At 48.5% G+C, this 18,427-nt stretch overlaps 1 protein-coding gene across 6 annotated transcripts in view; it reads left to right on the top strand.

Moving 5' to 3' along the window:
• Positions 1-18,427, top strand: part of NDP (norrin cystine knot growth factor NDP) — a 283,995-nt gene that overhangs the window by 56,697 nt on the left and 208,871 nt on the right. The window contains exons 1-2 of one of the 6 annotated variants that reach the window (XM_069761658.1): positions 16,343-16,860; positions 18,092-18,175. The exons of 4 other annotated variants lie outside the window; for them this stretch is intronic. The gene's annotated coding sequence lies outside the window, so the exon portion shown is untranslated. Of the gene's footprint in view, positions 1-16,342; positions 16,861-18,091; positions 18,176-18,427 lie in introns of those variants that run through there. One more of the 6 variants, XM_069761657.1, reaches the window with a different exon arrangement.

The following is an 18,427-nucleotide window of genomic DNA, read 5'->3' as shown; positions in this document are numbered from 1 at the left end:
AGAATAATTACATTTATGTCGCTAAAATGTTGTTTTAGCCTCAAGTTTTTAATTTTTTTTTTTAGGGCTAATAGGAAAAAATGGACCTGTTTGTTGTAAAAATTTCTCCTGAGTACGGCAATATCTTACATGAAAATGGGAAATACTTTGCAGGCACAGTTCAGTTGCAAAGCTCAGAAGGGAAGGAGCGCCATCTTATAGTGCAGATTTTACTGTTATGGTTTGCGCGTGCCATAACTCAGTGGGAGAGCCCCTGAGGTGCCGAAACAGCAGAATTCATCATAAGTGACCCATCTCACAAACTACAGCTTTTGATGAATTAATCTAGTGTTGCACAGATCATATTGACAGCAAAAAAAAATGATTACATTTTTACCACAAAAATTTAGTTTTAGCCCCATATTTTACATTTTCATGAGGAGAAATGGGTAAATATCGCACCGAAATGTGTCCCACAATTTTTGCTGAATTTAGAAATACCCCATATGTGGCTGTACAGCACTGCTTAGCCATATGGTGAGATGCAGGAGAGTCAGAAACTATTTAGTCTTGGAGCCCAGATTTTCCTAGAACAGTTTGTGGACTCCATATACAAAGCCCCTTAGTGCTAGAAGAGCAGAATCCCCCCAAGTAACGCCATTTTGGAAATTATACCTTTGGAAATTTATCTACAGGTGTATTATATTGACAATTTTGACTACCTGGGTGCTTTCCAGAATCTAGACCCATTCGATATTGCTGAGTGAAAATTGCAAACTGCCATTGTAGTGCCCAATAAGTTGTAGTGACCAGTGCGTTGTACTGAACAGTAGGGTTGAACAAAATGGATGGGACAAATTCAAAAATCGCCGACTTTCGGCAAAGTCGGGTTTCATGAAACCCGACCTGATCCTAGTGTGGGATCGGATATGAAGTTGCCGATCTGCGCGCAAAAGTCGCGTTTCATATGACGCTTTAAGTGACATTTTTCAGCCAATGAAGGAGGACGAAGAGTGTGGGCAGCGTGATGACATAGGTCTCGGTCCCCATCATCTTAGAGAAGGGCATGACAGTGATTGGCTAGCTTTCTGCGGCGTCACAGGGGCTATAAAGGGGCATGCACACCGACCGCCATCTTACTTCTGCCGATCATAGCATAGGGAGAGGTTGCTGCAGCTTCATTAGAAGAAGGGATATAGTTAGGGAGGGAAGATTAATCCCCAAACTGCTTGTGCTGTAGCGATTTCCACTGTCCAACACCACCATTTTTTTGCAGGGACAGTGGAGGCTATATTTTTGTGCATCAGCTATGTAGCTTATTAGGCTGCCTTATAAGGCTCCCTGATAGCCGCATTGCTGTTTGCACACTGCTGTGCAAACCAACTGCTTTTTTAAAAGCAAAAATCCTGTTGCTCCTTTCTGCACAGTTATCTTGTTTATTTGTCCATACTTTTGTGTGCAGCAGTCTTTTTTATTGCTGCCATACTTGTCCTGAGATCATTGTAGGGAGATTGAAATTGTACTACAGTCCTTGTATTTTTTCATATATCTTCCAGCCACTTTCTGCCACTTACATTGTGTTGTTTTATACACTGGCCTGAGTTTTGGTTAAGTCTCCCCCCAAAAAAGTGAGATTCAAATTCTCACAAAGTGGATATACTTCAGTCCTGTTAGTTTGTCGTATGTCAGCCAGCCACTTTCTGCCACTAAGATTGCGTTGTTATATACACAGGGCCTGAGTTTTGGTTCAGTCTCCCCCAAAAAATGGAGATTCAAATTCTCACAAAGTGGATATACTTCAGTCCTGTTAGTTTGTCGCATATCAGCCAGCCACTTTCTGCCACTTACATTGTGTTGTTTTATGCCAGGGCCTTAGTTTTGGTTCAGTCTCCCAAAGAAAAAGAGATTCAAATTCTCACAAAGTGGATATACTTCAGTCCTGTTAGTTTGTCGTATATCAGCCAGCCACTTTCTGCCACTTACATTGTGTTGTTTTCTGCACAGGGCCTGAGTTTTGGTTCAGTCTACCAAAAAAAAGGGAGATTTAAATTCTCAACAAGTTTATATACTGTACACCTTCTACCTTGGTTTACAGTACCATATAACGGTTGTTATTTTGGTTAGATTTTCAAAATAATGAAGAAGTCTGGTGGAAGAGCCCGTGGGCGGTGGTTGCCAGCTGGTACTGATGGTGGTGGTGGTGCATCTGGTGGTAGTGGCAAAAGCACAATAGCACGTAAGGCTGGAGGTGTTGAGCCAGGGTCATCGTCTGGCTACACAAGGCCTCGAAGGCTCCCTTATCTGGGAGTAGGAAAACAGCTTTTAAAGCTGGAGCAGCAGGAAAAAGTTTTGGCTTTCCTTGCTAACTCAGCCTCTAGCTCTTTCACCTCCTCTTCAGAAAGTTCAAAATATAAAAGCAGCGAGTCATCAGTGGATGCTCCCGGTCAGGAACAAGACGTTTCCTTGTGTCCTTCACACAAACCAAAAGTGAAGGATGCGTCAGGCGACACTACAATTTACTCCATGGAGCTCTTTACACATACCGTGCCTGGGTTAGAACGGGAATTTATTAACTGTCCATTACAAGATGAATCGGACATGGAGTGCACTGATGGACAGAGGATGATCCGCAGCAGCCATCTACATCGCAACAGCTGTCATCTGGCAGGCCCGTATCAGGCCAAAAACGTTTGTCAAAAACAAAAACAGTTTTAGGACAGCGTGACCATTTGGTGAAAGTAGCACAGCGTGCAATGCCTGAAAAGGTATTCCATAGTAGGAAGAGTGTAGTGTGGCAATTTTTTAACCAAGATCCGAATGATCAGTCAAAAGTTATCTGTAAGAAATGCTCAAAGACCTTTTAGCAGAGGGAAGAATCTTCAAAATTTAAATACAATGTGCATGCTTAGACAATTAACCAGCATGCACTTGCAAGCCTGGACTAACTACCAAACGTCCCGTACCGTTGGTGCACCTGCTCAGAATAAAGGTAGTCAGCAACGCTACATTGCTTCCCTCACTGTAAGCCCACCGGTTAGGACACCACCAGCAGCAAATGTTGGAGTTGAGAAAGCAGGCACAAGAGCAGCAAAACGCGCGTCGGGGGTTGCGCCCAATCCAGGGACACCAGCACTGGTAAGATCCGGATATGGTTTATGTTCTGGTGAGGGCTGTGTTATGCCAGTTGGCAACTTAGCTATGTCGCCCCTTAGGACATTTCCCTCAATCAGCCTCATTGTGGACTATTGCTTATGGCCTGACCTGCCACATTATATATACATGACCTGCCACATTATTATAGCCACATTGGCGCTACTGGGTACTAATTAGACAGATAGGTAGGTCTGGCATTCTGGTCCTGCTCTGTGGCGGTGTGGGTATCATGGATCTCTCATGTATGCATCATCTTATGGTAATAAGGTTATATGTTATGATGCAGTGGTCTAGGAGCAACATGGAACGAGCTCTGAGGGAAGTGGTAACTGTACTGACCGCAGTCCCTAAGCTCAACACAACACTAGAAGTAGCCGTGGAATGCTCCTAACTCTCCCTAGGCATCTCGTCACAGCCTAAGAGCTAACTACCCCTAAAGACAGAAGCAGGAAAACTATCTTGCCTCAGAGAAAATCCCCAAAGGATAGATTAGCCCCCCACAAATAATGACTGCGAGTGGAGAGGAAAAAGACATACATAGAATGAAACCAGGATGAGCACAGGAGGCCAGTCTAGCTTGATAGATAGGACAGGATGGAATACTGTGTGGTCAGTATAAAACACTACAAAAATCCACGGAGAGTTTACAAAAAAAATCTCCACACCTGACTAAAGGTGAGGAGGGTAAATCTGCTTCCCAGAGCTTCCAGCAAGACAGAATAATTCATACTGATAACGCTGGACAAACATAGAAAGCACTGAACGGATAAGTCACAATCTGTGAACAGAAAAGCGCAAGCAAAAACTTAGCTTAGCTGAACTGGTCAGGAGAGCAGGGAAATCCAAAGAGATGTGAATCCAACCAGGAACCATTTACAAGTGGCACTGGCTGAAGGAACAACCAGGCCTAAATAGCCGAGCAGAAGAGACGATAAGTGGAGGCAGCTGATGACAGCTAACTCCAAGGAGCAGCCATACCACTTGAAACCACAAGAGGGAGCCCAAGAGCAGAACTCACAAAAGTGCCACTTACAACCACCGGAGGGAGCCCAAGAGCGGAATTCACAACAGTACCCCCCCTTGAGGAGGGGTCACCGAACCCTCACCAGAGCCCCTAGGCCGATCTGGACGAGCCAAATTAAAAGCACGAACCAAATCGGTGGCATGGACATCGGAGGCAACAGCCCAAGAATTATCCTCCTGGCCATAACCCTTCCACTTGACAAGATACTGAAGCCTCCGCCTCGAAAAACGAGAATCCAAAATCTTCTCAACCTCATATTCCAACTCTCCCTCAACCAACACCGGCGCAGGAGGGTCAATCGAGGGAACAGCGGGCACCACATATCTCCACAACAAAGATCTATGGAAAACATTATGAATGGCAAAAGAGGCTGGAAGAGCCAAACGAAAAGACACCGGATTAATAATTTCAAAAATTTTATAAGGACCAATAAACCGAGGCTTAAACTTAGGGGAAGAAACCTTCGTAGGAACATGACGAGAAGACAACCAAACCAAATCCCCCACACTAAGCCGGGGACCAATACACCGACGGCAGTTAGCAAAACGTTGAGCCCTTTCCTGAGACAACGTCAAATTGTCCACCACATGAGTCCAAATCTGCTGCAGCCTGTCCACCACAGAATCAACACCAGGACAATCAGAAGGCTCAACCTGCCCAGAATAAAAACAAGGATGAAAACCAAAATTACAAAAGAAAGGTGAAACCAAAGTAGCCGAACTAGCCCGAATATTAAGGGCAAACTCGGCCAACGGCAAGAAAGACACTCAATCATCCTGATAAGCAGACACAAAGCACCTCATATAGGTCTCCAAGGTCTGATTAGTTCGCTCAGTTTGGCCATTAGTCTGAGGATGAAACGCCGAAGAAAAAGACAAATCAATGCCCATCCTAGCACAAAAGGCCTGCCAAAATCTAGAGACAAACTGAGAACCTCTGTCAGAGACAATATTCTCCGGAATGCCATGCAAACGAACCACATGCTGAAAAAGTAATGGAACCAGATCTGAGGAGGAAGGCAACTTAGGCAAAGGTACCAGATGGACCATTTTAGAGAACCGGTCACAAACAACCCAGATAACAGACATCTTCTGGGAAACAGGAAGATCCGAAATAAAATCCATGGAAATATGCGTCCAGGGCCTCTCAGGGACCGGCAAAGGCAAAAGCAACCCACTAGCACGGGAACAGCAAGGCTTGGCCCGGGCGCAAGTCCCACAGGACTGCACAAAAGCACGCACATCGTGCGACAAGGAAGGCCACCAAAAGGACCTAGCAACCAAATCTCTGGTACCAAAAATCCCAGGATGACCAGCCAACACTGAACAATGAACCTCAGAAATAACCTTACCTGTCCATCTATCAGGAACAAACAGCTTCCCCACTGGACAGCGGTCAGGCCTATCAGCCTGAAATTCCTGAAGCACCCGCCGCAAATCAGGGGAGATAGCAGAAAGGATCACCCCCTCCTTAAGAATGCCAACCGGCTCAAGGACTTCAGGAGAATCAGGCAAAAAACTCCTAGAGAGGGCATCAGCCTTAACATTCTTAGATCCCGGAAGATACGAGACCACAAAATCAAAACGGGAGAAAAACAGGGACCATCGAGCCTGTCTAGGATTCAGCCGCTTGGCCGACTCGAGGTAAATCAGATTCTTAGGATCGGTCAGGACCACAACGCAGTGTTTAGCTCCCTCAAGCCAATGTCGCCACTCCTCAAATGCCCACTTCATAGTCAACAACTCCCGATTGCCGACATCATAATTGCGTTCCGCAGGCGAAAACTTTCTGGAAAAAAAAGCACACGGTTTCATCAAAGAACCATCAGACTCCCTCTGAGACAAAACGGCCCCTGCCCCAATCTCAGAAGCGTCGACCTCAACCTGAAAAGGAAGAGAAACATCCGGCTGATGCAACACAGAGGCAGTAGTAAATCGGCGTTTAAGCTCCTGAAAGGCCTCAACAGCCTCAGAGGACCAATTCGTCACATCAGCGCCTTTCTTCGTCAAATCAGTAAGGGGCTTAACCACACTGGAAAAGTTGGCAATGAAACGGCGATAGAAATTAGCAAAGCCCAAAAATTTTTGAAGGCCCTTCACAGATGTTAGTTGGATACAGTCATGAATAGCTTGTACCTTAACAGGATCCATTTCTATAGACGAGGGAGAAAAAATAAAACCCAAAAAAGAGACCTTCTGAACTCCGAATAGGCACTTAGACCCCTTCACAAACAAAGCATTTTCACGAAGGATCTGGAACACCATCCTGACCTGCTTCACATGAGACTCCCAATCATCGGAAAAAATCTAAATATTATCCAAATATACGACCATGAATTTATCAAGATAATTGCGGAAAATATCATGCATGAAAGACTGGAACACAGATGGAGCATTAGAGAGCTCAAATTACATCACAAGATATTCCAAATGGCCTTCGGGCGTATTAAATGCAGTTTTCCATTCGTCACCCTGTTTAATACGAACAAGATTATATGCCCCTCGGAGGTCAATCTTAGTAAACCAACTAGCCCCCCTAATCTGAGCAAACAAATAAGCAAAGGCAAGGGGTATTGGAATTTGACCGTGATCTTATTAAGAAGACGATAATCAATACAGGGTCTCAAGGAGCCATCCTTCTTAGCAACAAAAAAGAAACCCGCTCCCAATGGTGACGAAGAGGGCCGAATATGCCCCTTCTCCAAAGACTCCTTAACATAACTCCGCATGGCGGCATGCTCTGGCACAGACAGATTGAAAAGTCGGCCCTTAGGGAACTTGCAACCAGGAATCAAGTTAATAGCACAATCACAGTCCCTGTGCGGAGGAAGGGAACAGGTGTTACAGCAGCTGCTCACCGCTCTGTTCCTGGTCCTCAGTGTGCCGCCTCCGCCCCCCTCGCGCGCTCTTCTTTCAGCGCTCGGCGCGTTGTCCTCTCCTCCTCTCGGGCGGCGCCTCTTCTTCCGGCATCGCTCGTTCCTGTGCCCCTACTTCCGGCGCTCCTGCGCAGGTGCACAGGCTTCAGCATTAGATACAGCCTCACAGCTCCGGATCACCTAGCACCGGGTGTGGTGCATCTGCAGCCAATCACCATGGAGAGCACGGTATTTCAGGCCACCTCCTCTGCTAGGAGGTGCCTGAGTATCTTTAGTGTTTGCTTAGTCTCTGGCCGTTCGCTGTGTCTCTGTACTTGCTCTGCGCTCCGGCGCTACTATTTACTGTGTTTGTTTTCCGTTACTTTGTTTCAGTTCCCTCTCCGTCCCTGGTTCTCCTCTGCCGATTCCTGCTTTCCGTTCCCGTGTCTTCTGCCTCTGGATTTTCCGCTGCTGATTCCGGTCCTCAGTTTTGTCTACTCTTCAGCCTTCCCTTTACTTGAGCCGTCCCTTCTGGTATCCGCTACCGTGGTAAGGTAACCTCTGGGCCTGCTCCTAAACAGCCCCTGTATAGGGGTTGGTTAACACCGGGTCTGCTCGCCCACGAGGGGGGCTTCTACGGTCCAGAGGGTCCACTCTCGTACCCATCTCTGTAGTCCTAACAGTATACTCAGGCCATGGACCCCGCGGGTGCCGCGTTTTCTGCTCAGAAGGAATTGGCGCACATGCGCGACAATCAGCAGCGCATCATGTCCTTCTTAAAAAAATTGGAGTCTTGCCTAACCTCTTTGCAAACCGCCGACCCTGCTAATACTAATCAAATTGCAGCCATGCAGCAGGAACTCTCCCAACAACGCGATACGCAGGCGCGTATGCTATCCTATTTGGCTTCCATAGACGACCATTTATTTAATTTGCAGTCTCTCTCTACGGCTTCCGCCCAGGCTTTGCAAGATTCGGCTCCCTCGCCCCATCCGCTTCCTCGCCTCGGCAAACCTCCCAGGTTTAGCGGGGATCCCAAGCTCTGTAGGGGGTTCCTGAACCAGTGTCGCCTCCACTTTGAGCTCCTTCCCCAACAGTATCCCTCCGACCGGGCCAAAGTGGCTTTTATAGTATCTCATTTAGAGGGGGAGGCTTTGGCCTGGATCAATCCTCTGTGGGAACGGGATGATCCTGTAGTTACCCAACTAGCTTCTTTCTTAGAGACTTTTCACAGGGTTTTTGATGAGCCCGGGCGCTTAGCTTCCACAACTGAGTCGCTTTTCAACCTCCAGCAAGGTTCTCTATCTGTTGGCCAATACGCCATACGTTTTCGTACTTTAGCCTTTGAATTAGGGTGGAACAACGAGGCCCTGGTAGGAGCCTTTTGGCGAGGCCTGTCCAGTCGAATAAAGGATGAGCTGGCTGGACGGGATACCCCAACATCTTTAGATGACCTCATTTCCCTGTCCACGCGCATAGACCTACGCTTTCAGGAGCGAACGTGTGAGACTACTAGAGAAAAGAGGTCTGTTCGTTCTCTACCTCCCATCCGCAGGTCAGGAAGTCCGCGTCCCTTGTCATCTACCACAACTTCCTTGCCAGAGCCCATGCAAATAGATCGGGTCAAGCTAGCAGAGCAACGCCGTCGAGAGAGACGATCCCAAGGAATCTGCTTTTACTGCGGTAGCGCCTCACATTTACTACGAACATGTCCTGAGAGGCCGGAAAACTCCTCCGCCTAGGACAGGTAAGGGAGGCCTCCCTAGGTGTTTCTGATTCCTCTCAACCCTTGTTTCTGTCCGTTTTGTTAGTGCTAAATCAAAAGCGTTTTTCTGAGGCCGCGTATGTGGATTCGGGCGCGGCGGGCAACTTTATCAGTCTTGAGGCGGTTCGGAGGCTTCGCGTTCCAGTTCTCTCGTTGGATTCTCCTCGTCAGATTGCTTCCGTGGATGGGAGACCCTTGCAAGACGCCGTCACTTTGATTACGGAAGAGATAGACCTATGTATCGGGGCTCTTCATCGTGAGAAGATAACTTTCTATGTTTTGCCTAATCTAACCCATACTCTGCTTCTAGGTTTACCTTGGCTCCGTTTGCACGAACCCACCCTGGACTGGCGTTCAGGTGATGTACTCCGTTGGGGATCTACGTGTCAAACACAATGCCTTCTGCCTGTTCGCCCTGTAGTTTCGCTTCCGACTCATTCCGTTCTTCCCGGACTACCTACTCCATATCTGTCCTACATCGATGTTTTTGACAAGAAAGAAGCAGAGAGTCTTCCTCCGCATCGACTCTACGATTGCCCGATCGAACTTCTTCCCGGTTCCACTCCACCTAGAGGGAGGATTTACCCTCTGTCTCCTGCTGAGACTAAAGCTATGTCTGAGTACATCCAAGAGAATCTATCTAGGGGATTCATCCGAAAGTCTTCTTCCCCTGCCGGTGCGGGGTTCTTCTTCGTCAAGAAAAAAGACGGATCTCTTCGACCCTGCATTGATTACAGAGGTTTGAACAACATTACTATCAAGAACAAGTACCCTCTGCCCCTTATTCCTGAACTCTTCAACCGATTAAGAGGAGCACGAATCTTTACGAAGCTGGATCTTCGAGGTGCTTATAATCTTGTTCGAATCCGGGGCGGCGACGAGTGGAAGACTGCCTTTAACACTCGGGACGGGCATTATGAATACCTAGTCATGCCGTTCGGTCTCTGCAATGCTCCCGCAGTCTTCCAAGAATTCGTCAATGACATTTTCTGAGACCTTCTTTACTCCTGTGTGGTAGTATATCTAGACGACATCCTAATTTTTTCGGCTGACCTATCATCTCACAGAAGAAGCGTCCGTTTGGTTTTGCAACGCCTTAGAGAGAATCGTCTTTATGCTAAGTTTGAGAAGTGTCTCTTCGAACAGACTTCACTGCCTTTTCTCGGATACGTCATTTCGGATTCTGGTCTCAAGATGGACCCTGAGAAGCTGAGAACCATTCTCAGTTGGCCACGTCCCTATGGAACAAAAGCCATCCAGCGCTTTCTAGGGTTCGCCAACTACTACAGGCAGTTTATTTCACATTTCTCCTCGGTAGTTCGGCCTCTTGCTGCTCTCACTCGTAAAGGTGCCAATCCGAAGACTTGGACGCCAGAGGCCGAAAAAGCTTTTGAGCTTCTGAAACAATCCTTTTCCTCCGCTCCCGTTTTACACCATCCAGAGATCAATAGACCATTCATTCTCGAGGTGGATGCCTCTTCTACCGGTGCCGGGGCAGTACTCTCTCAAAGATCTTCTACTGGTCGCCTGGTTCCCTGTGGCTTCTTTTCCAAGACATTCTCAGCATCGGAACGAAATTATACCATTGGGGACCGAGAACTCTTGGCCATAAAGCTGGCTCTTGGGGAGTGGAGGCATCTTCTGGAGGGAGCCGTTCATCCGTTTGTGATTTTTTCTGACCACAAGAATTTGGCCTATCTTCAGACCGCACACAGACTTAATCCACGGCAAGCTCGATGGTCCCTGTTTTTTGCCCGCTTCGACTTTGAGCTTCGTTTTCGTCCTGGCGACAAGAACGTCAAAGCAGATGCCCTGTCCAGACTTTCGCAGCTTGAGGACATCGACGAGGAACCAGCGCATATTGTGGATCCCGGTAAAATCATTACTGTGGCCCCTTTAAGTATAAGCTGTCCACCCCCGAGTAAGACGTTTGTCACTGAGAAGGACAGAGAGACAGTGCTGCGATGGGGACATTCCTCCAAATTGGCAGGCCACGCCGGGATTAGAAAAACCTCTCTTCTCATCTCTCGCTACTATTGGTGGCCCTCGTTACGTCATGATGTCGAGGAGTTTGTCGTCTCCTGCCCTTCCTGTGCCAAGTGCAAGGTGCCTAGACAATTACCTCGTGGAGGGTTACTTCCTCTTCCTGTGCCTTCGAGTCCTTGGCAACACATCGCCATGGACTTCATTACCGATTTACCGAGATCCTCTAGTTGTACAGCCATCCTTACGGTGGTAGATCAGTTCTCTAAGATGGCCCATTTCGTTCCCTTGTCTGGACTTCCCTCAGCTCCAGAATTGGCGAGGATCTTTATTTCTAATATCTTCAAACTCCATGGGTTCCCTTTAAACATCATGTCTGACCGAGGAGTCCAGTTTACATCACGATTCTGGAGAGAGTTATGCAAGCTTTTGAAGGTATCACTAGATTTTTCATCAGCCTATCACCCTCAGACTAATGGTCAAGCTGAACGAACAAATCAGATTGTGACTGCCTATCTTCGTCATTTCATCAACTCCCACCAAGATGATTGGGTAAACCTTCTGCCTTGGGCCGAATTCGCCTATAACAATCATTCTAGTGAATCCTCAGCCAAGTCTCCTTTTTTTGTCGTATTCGGACAACATCCGAATATGCCTCTTCCAATTTCTTCCACTACTGGAGTTCCGGCAGCAGACTCTTTGACTTTAAATTTTTCTGCAATTTGGGGTGAGGCTAAAGAGGCTCTCAAAAAGACTTCTGTTAAAATGAAGAGACATGCCGACAAGAAGCGCTTAGATTCTTTCTCATTTTTACCAGGCGATAAAGTTTGGCTCGCCTCTCGTTACATTAGGCTCAAGATACCATCCTATAAACTTGGTCCTCGTTTCATCGGTCCCTTCGAGATTCTGAGTCGAGTCAACGAAGTTGCCTACAAGCTGAAGTTGCCCGCTTCGCTCCGGATTCCCAATACTTTTCATGTGTCTCTGCTCAAGCCTGTTGTTCTTAATCGCTTCCATCCTTCTTCCTGTACCTCTCCTCAGCCTGTCCATGCTGATAACATCTTTGAGGTGAGGGATATTCTAGCCAAGAAGAGTATTCGCGGGAGAGAGTTTTTCCTAGTGGATTGGAAGGGGTTTGGGCCTGAGGAAAGATCCTGGGAACCTCGAGAGATTATCGATGCACCTCGTCTACTTAACAAATTCCTCTCTAGTTTTAGGAAGGGAGATTTTAAAGAGGGGGGTACTGTTACAGCGGCTGCTCACCGCTCTGTTCCTGGTCCTCAGCGTGCCGCCTCCGCCCCCCTCGCGCGCTTTTCTTTCAGCGCTCGGCGCGTTGTCCTCTCCTCCTCTCGGGCGGCGCCATCTTCTTCCGGCATCGCTCGTTCCTGTGCCCCTACTTCCGGCGCTCCTGCACAGGTGCACAGGCTTCAGCATTAGATACAGCCTCACAGCTCCGGATCACCTAGCACCGGGTGTGGTGCATCTGCAGCCAATCACCATGGAGAGCACGGTATTTCAGGCCACCTCCTCTGCTAGGAGGTGCCTGAGTATCTTTAGTGTTTGCTTAGTCTCTGGCCGTTCGCTGTGTCTCTGTACTTGCTCTGCGCTCCGGCGCTACTATTTACTATTTACTATGTACTATTTCCTGCTTTCCGTTCCCGTGTCTTCTGCCTCTGGATTTTCCGCTGCTGATTCCGGTCCTCAGTTTTGTCTACTCTTCGGCCTTCCCTTTACTTGAGCCGTCCCTTCTGGTATCCGCTACCATGGTAAGGTAACCTCTGGGCCTGCTCCTAAACAGCCCCTGTATAGGGGTTGGTTAACACCGGGTCTGCTCGCCCACGAGGGGGACTTCTACGGTCCAGAGGGTCCACTCTCGTACCCATCTCTGTAGTCCTAACAGTAGGACTTGAGCTCATCAAATACATCCTGGAAATCCGACAAAAACTCAGGGACCTCAGAAGAGGGGGAAGAGGAAATTGACATCAAAGGAACGTCATTATGTACCCCCTGACAACCCCAACTAGTCACCGACATAGTTTTCCAATCCAGCACTGGATTATGTTCCTGTAACCATGGAAAACCCAGTACAACAACATCATGCAGGTTATGCAACACCAGAAAACGGCAATCTTCCTGATGTGCTGGAGCCATTTACATAGTCATCTGTGTCCAGTACTGAGGTTTATCCTTGGAAAAGGGTGTAGCATCAATACCCCTCAAAGGAATAGGGCTCTGCAAAGGCTGCAAGGAAAAACCACAGCGCTTGGCGAACTCCAAGTCCATTAAGTTCAGGGCAGCGCCTGAATCCACAAATGCCATGACAGAAAAGGACGACAATGAGCAAATCAGGGTCACAGATAAGAGAAATTTAGGCTGTATAGTACTAATGGTAACAGACCTAGCGACTCTCTTAGTACGCTTAGGGCAATCAGAGAAAACATGAGCAGAATCACCACAGTAAAAACACAGCCTATTCTGACGTCTGAATTCCTGCCGTTCTGTTCTAGTCAAAATCCTATCACATTGCATAGGTTCTGGACTCTGCTCAGAGGATACTGCCATATGGTGCACAGCTTTGCGCTCGCGCAGACGCCGATCGATCTGAATGGCTGGAGACATAGATTCGCTCAAACCGGCAGGTGTAGGAAAGCCCACCATAACATCTTTAAGGGCTTCAGAAAGACCTTTTCTGAAAATAGCAGCCAGAGCCTCTTCATTCCATTTAGTGAGCAGAGACCATTTTCTAAATTTCTGGCAGTGTAACTCTGCCGCTTCCTGACCTTGACACAAGGCCAACAGGGTTTTTTCTGCATGATCCACAGAATTTGGTTCGTCATACAATAATCCGAGCGCTTGAAAAAATGCATTAACAATCAATAATGCCGGATCCACTGTTTCAAGAGAAAAAGCCCAGTCTTGAGGGTCACCACGCAGCAAGGATATGATGATTTTTACTTGCTGAATGGGATCACCAGAAGAACGGGGTTTCAAAGCAAAAAACAATCTGCAGTTATTTTTAAAGTTCAAAAACTTGGATCTGTCCCCAAAAAACAAATCAGGAGTAGGAATTCTAGGCTCTAAAGCCGGAGTCTGGACAACATAGTCCTGGATACTCTGTACTCTTGCAGCAAGTTGATCTACACGAGAAAAGAAACCCTGAACATCCATGCCAAAGCATATATCCTGAACCACCCAGATATCAAGAGGAAAAAAAAGACAAACCAGAGCACAGAAAAAAAAATGGTTCAAAACTTTCTTTTCCTTCTTTGGAGATGCATTTAATTCATTTTTGGCCACTTGTACTGTTATGATGCGGTGGTCTAGGAGCAACATGGAACGAGCTCTGAGGGAAGTGGTAACTGTACTGACTGCAGTCCCTAAGCTCAACACAACACTAGAAGTAGCCGTGGAATGCTCCTAACTCTCCCTAGGCATCTCGTCACAGCATAAGAGCTAACTACCCCTAAAGACAGAAGCAGGAAAACTATCTTGCCTCAGAGAAAATCCCCAAAGGATAGATTAGCCCCCCACAAATAATGACTGTGAGTGGAGAGGAAAAAGACATACACTGAATGAAACCAGGATGAGCACAGGAGGCCAGTCTAGCTTGATAGATAGGACAGGATGGAATACTGTGCGGTCAGTATAAAACACTACAAAAATCCACGCAGAGTTTACAAAAAAAATCTCCACACCTGACTAAAGGTGTGGAGGGTTAATCTGCTTCCCAGCGCTTCCAGCAAGACAGAATAATTCATACTGATAACGCTGGACAAACATAGAAAGCACTGAACGGATAAGTCCACAATCTGTGAACAGAAAAGCGCAAGCAAAAATTTAGCTTAGCTGAACTGGTCAGGATAACAGGGAAATCCAAAGAGATGTGAATCCAACCAAGAACCATTTACAAGTGGCACTGGCTGAAGGAACAGCCAGGCCTAAATAGCCGAGCAGAAGAGACGATAAGTGGAGGCAGCTGATGACAGCTAATTCCAAGGAGCAGCCATACCACTTGAAACCACAAGAGGGAGCCCAAGAGCAGAACTCACAAAAGTGCCACTTACAACCACCGGAGGGAGCCCAAGAGCGGAATTCACAACAGTTATACTGTGATACCGATTGTTAAATATATAATACCAGCATTGATGTATTTGTTCTGGTGTTTCCCTGGTGTTTTCTATTGGTGGTTTTTAGTGTGTCAGTTTTTAATATATTTTCTAATAAAGTTTATACTGATTTTCCTAAACGCTCCTGTTGTTCTCCTGTGTATATACATAGTCTATTGGGAGCAGGTGTTAGAGGGGCCTGAATACTATCCTGGCCGCCTTTCATTATGAGTCTGGGTTTTTGTGTAGTACTGAGGCAATCAGGGCCGCCATCAGGGCATGACAGCCATTACTGCAGTATGGGGCCCGGTGCTCAGAGGCAAAAAGGGGGGCCCGAACACGCTGGCAGGTCAATCCGCTCGGGCCCCCTTCTCTTTGTTTCTGTTGTTCATCGGGCCCCTGGACATTTTGATCTGTGTCCTGCTTCTGCCGAACGCCCGATGCATAACAACACTGTGGTGATTTAAAGATACACCTACAGTGTTGTTAATGCATCGGGCGGACGAAAATGGGCGCTGTACCTTTAAGTTGAGACCGGCGGTGCATCATGGTCCTGACGTCACGCTGCTCCTGCTCGCATTTCCTCATTCAGTCTGAGCAGAGCAGCGTGCTGTGTGGTGTGCCAGGTGTCAGAGGATAAAGTAGGCTGAGGGGGAGGGGGAGGCAGCGGGCTGTCAGGCAGGCAGAGTGTAAGGAGAGTGCACTGCGTCCAGAGTCTCATGAGCAGATGAGGCTTCAGGTGGCTGCGCCTGGCAGCGTGTGGCTGATGAGGGAAGGCGAGTGGGGGCTGCATCCAACATGGTTCAGTGGGAGGATAGTGGGACTGCCAGCCCCCACTAACCTCCCCCTGGGCCCTGCAGCACCCAGTCCCACTAGCCTCCCCCTGGACCATGCAGCCCTCTAGCCTCCCCCTGCAGCCCCCAGTCCCACTAGTCTCCCCCTGGACCATGCAGCCCCCACTAGCCTCCCCCCTGGGCCCTGCAGCCCCCACTAGCTGCTGCCTCCCCCTGGACCCTGCAACCCCCAGTCCCCACTAGCCTCCCCCTGGACCCTGCAGCCCCCCCAGTCCCCACTAGCCTCCCCCCTGGGCCCTGCAGCCCCCACTAGCCACTGCCTCCCCCTGGACCCTGCAGCCCCCAGTCCCACTAGCCTCCCCCCTGGGCCCTGCAGCCCCCACTAGCCGCTGCCTCCCCCTGGACCCTACAGCCCCCCAGTCCCCACTAGCCTCCCCCTGGGCCCTGCAGCCCCCAGTCCCACCAGCCTCCCCTCTGGGCCCTGCAGCCCCCAGTCCCACTAGCCTCCCCCTGCAGCCCCCAGTCCCACTAGCCTCCCCCTGGACCATGCAGCCCTCTAGCCTCCCCCTGGGCCCTGAAGCCCCCAGTCCCCTCTAGCCTCCCCCTGGGCCCTGAAGCCCCCAGTCCCCACTAGCCTCCCCCTGGACCTTGCAGCCCCCAGCCCCACCAGCCTCTCCTCGGGGCCCTGCAGCCCCCAGTCCCACTGGCCTCCCCCTGGACCTTGCAGCCCCCAGTCCCACCAGCCTCTCCTCGGGGCCCTGCAGCCCCCAGTCCCACTAGCCTCCCCCTGGACCTTGCAGCCCCCAGTCCCACCAGCCTCTCCTCGGGGCCCTGCAGCCCCCAGTCCCACTAGCCTCCCCCTGGACCTTGCAGCCCCCAGTCCCACCAGCCTCTCCTCGGGGCCCTGCAGCCCCCAGTTCCACTAGCCTCCCCCCTGTACCGGTAGCAAACAAGAATAGTTGACAATTGTAAAGAGTTGTGGAATTAATGGTGCTATAAAAGTAAGTAAAATAAATAATAATAATTCTTATTTCTATAGCGCCAACATATTCCACAGCGCTTTACATTATAAAGGGGACTTGTACAGACAATAGACATTACAACATAACAATAAACACAAATCAAAACAGATACCAAGAGGAATGAGGGTCCTGCTCGCAAGCTACAATCTATAGGAAAAGAGGAGACACGAGAGGTGGATGGTAAGGGTACCGTCACACAGTGGCACTTTGATTGATAGGACGGCACGATCCGTGACGTTCCAGCGATATGCTTACGATCTCGCTGTGTCTGACACGCTACTGCGATCAGGGACCCCGCTGAGAATCGTACGTCGTAGCAGATCGTTTGAAACTTTCTTTCATCGCTGGATCTCCCACAGACATCGCTGAATCAGCGTGTGTGACGCCGATTCAGCGATGTCTTCACTGGTAACCAGGGTAAACATCGGGTTACTAAGCGCAGGGCCGCGCTTAGTAACCCAATGTTTACCCTGGTTACCAGTGTAAACGTAAAAAACAAACAAACACTACATACTTACCTTCCGTGTCTGTCCTCCGGCGCTCTGCTTCTCTGCACTAGCTGTGAGCGCCGGCCAGCCGGAAAGCAGAGCAGTGACGTCACCGCTCTGCTTTACGGCTGACTGGCGCTGACAATGCAGAGGAAAGCACAGCGCCGGAGGACAGACAGCTGAATGTAAGTATGTAGTGTTTGTTTTTTTTATGTTTACGCTGGTAACCAGGGTAAACATCGGGTTACTAAGCGCGGCCCTGCGCTTAGCAACCCGATGTTTACCCTGGTTACCAGGGGACTTCGGTATCGTTGGTCGCTGGAGAGCGGTCTGTGTGACAGCTCTCCAGCGACCAAACAGCGACACTGCAGCGATCGACATCGTTGTCGTATCGCTGCAGCGTCGTTTCAGTGTGACGGTACCTTAACAATTGCTTTAGTTATTCGGACCAGCCATAGTGTAAGGCTCGGGTGTTCATGTAAAGCTGCATGAACCAGTTAACTGCCTAAGTATGTAGCAGTACAGACACAGAGGGCTATTAACTGCATAAAGTGTATGAGAACATGATGCGAGGAACCTGATTATGGTTTACATTTTTTGAAAGGGCCACACCGGGATCATTAGGTTAATGCATTGAGGCGGTAGGCCAGTCTGAACAAATGAGTTTTTAGGGCACGCTTAAAACTGTGGGGATTGGGGATTAATCGTATTAACCTGGGTAGTAAATAAATGGGTTGATCTCCCCTTTACTGTTGACTACTTTTTATTTTTTATACGATCACTTTGAGTTAAGTTTTGAGGTGTATTTATGTTCTACACTTTATAGATTTTTAATAAATACCAATAAAGATATTTTTTAGTTTTGCATAATAGGTGATTATATATGCAATAATATACACTGTTTCCATTTATTTGGTGGGCAGGCTGAGGCGGCAGCGGTGGGCAGGCTGAGGCGACCATTAGATTCTTCTTGACTGGGTGGTGCGCGCTGTGGCAACATCGGCTGTGTGAGTAAATAACAAGTCCATGTATTCGTTTGTCCACCATTTCAGTATGTGATTGTATGATACAATCATTCCTTTCCCCTCCCACTCCCCAACAGCAATGTATATTTGTTACTGGATGAGCCTGAGCTGCTGCAAAACCTAATGCCCAGATACAACATCAGGCAGCAGCTCAGGATCATCCAGTAACTGTTTTGGTTGAGGTTGGGAAGTGGGTGGAGAATTATTGATGCAAGTGAGTCTATATGATTGGGA

This window comes from Ranitomeya imitator, chromosome 3, assembly GCF_032444005.1.
Source record: "Ranitomeya imitator isolate aRanImi1 chromosome 3, aRanImi1.pri, whole genome shotgun sequence".
NCBI lineage: Eukaryota > Metazoa > Chordata > Amphibia > Anura > Dendrobatidae > Ranitomeya > Ranitomeya imitator.
This window is presented reverse-complemented; position numbering and strand designations above follow the sequence as displayed.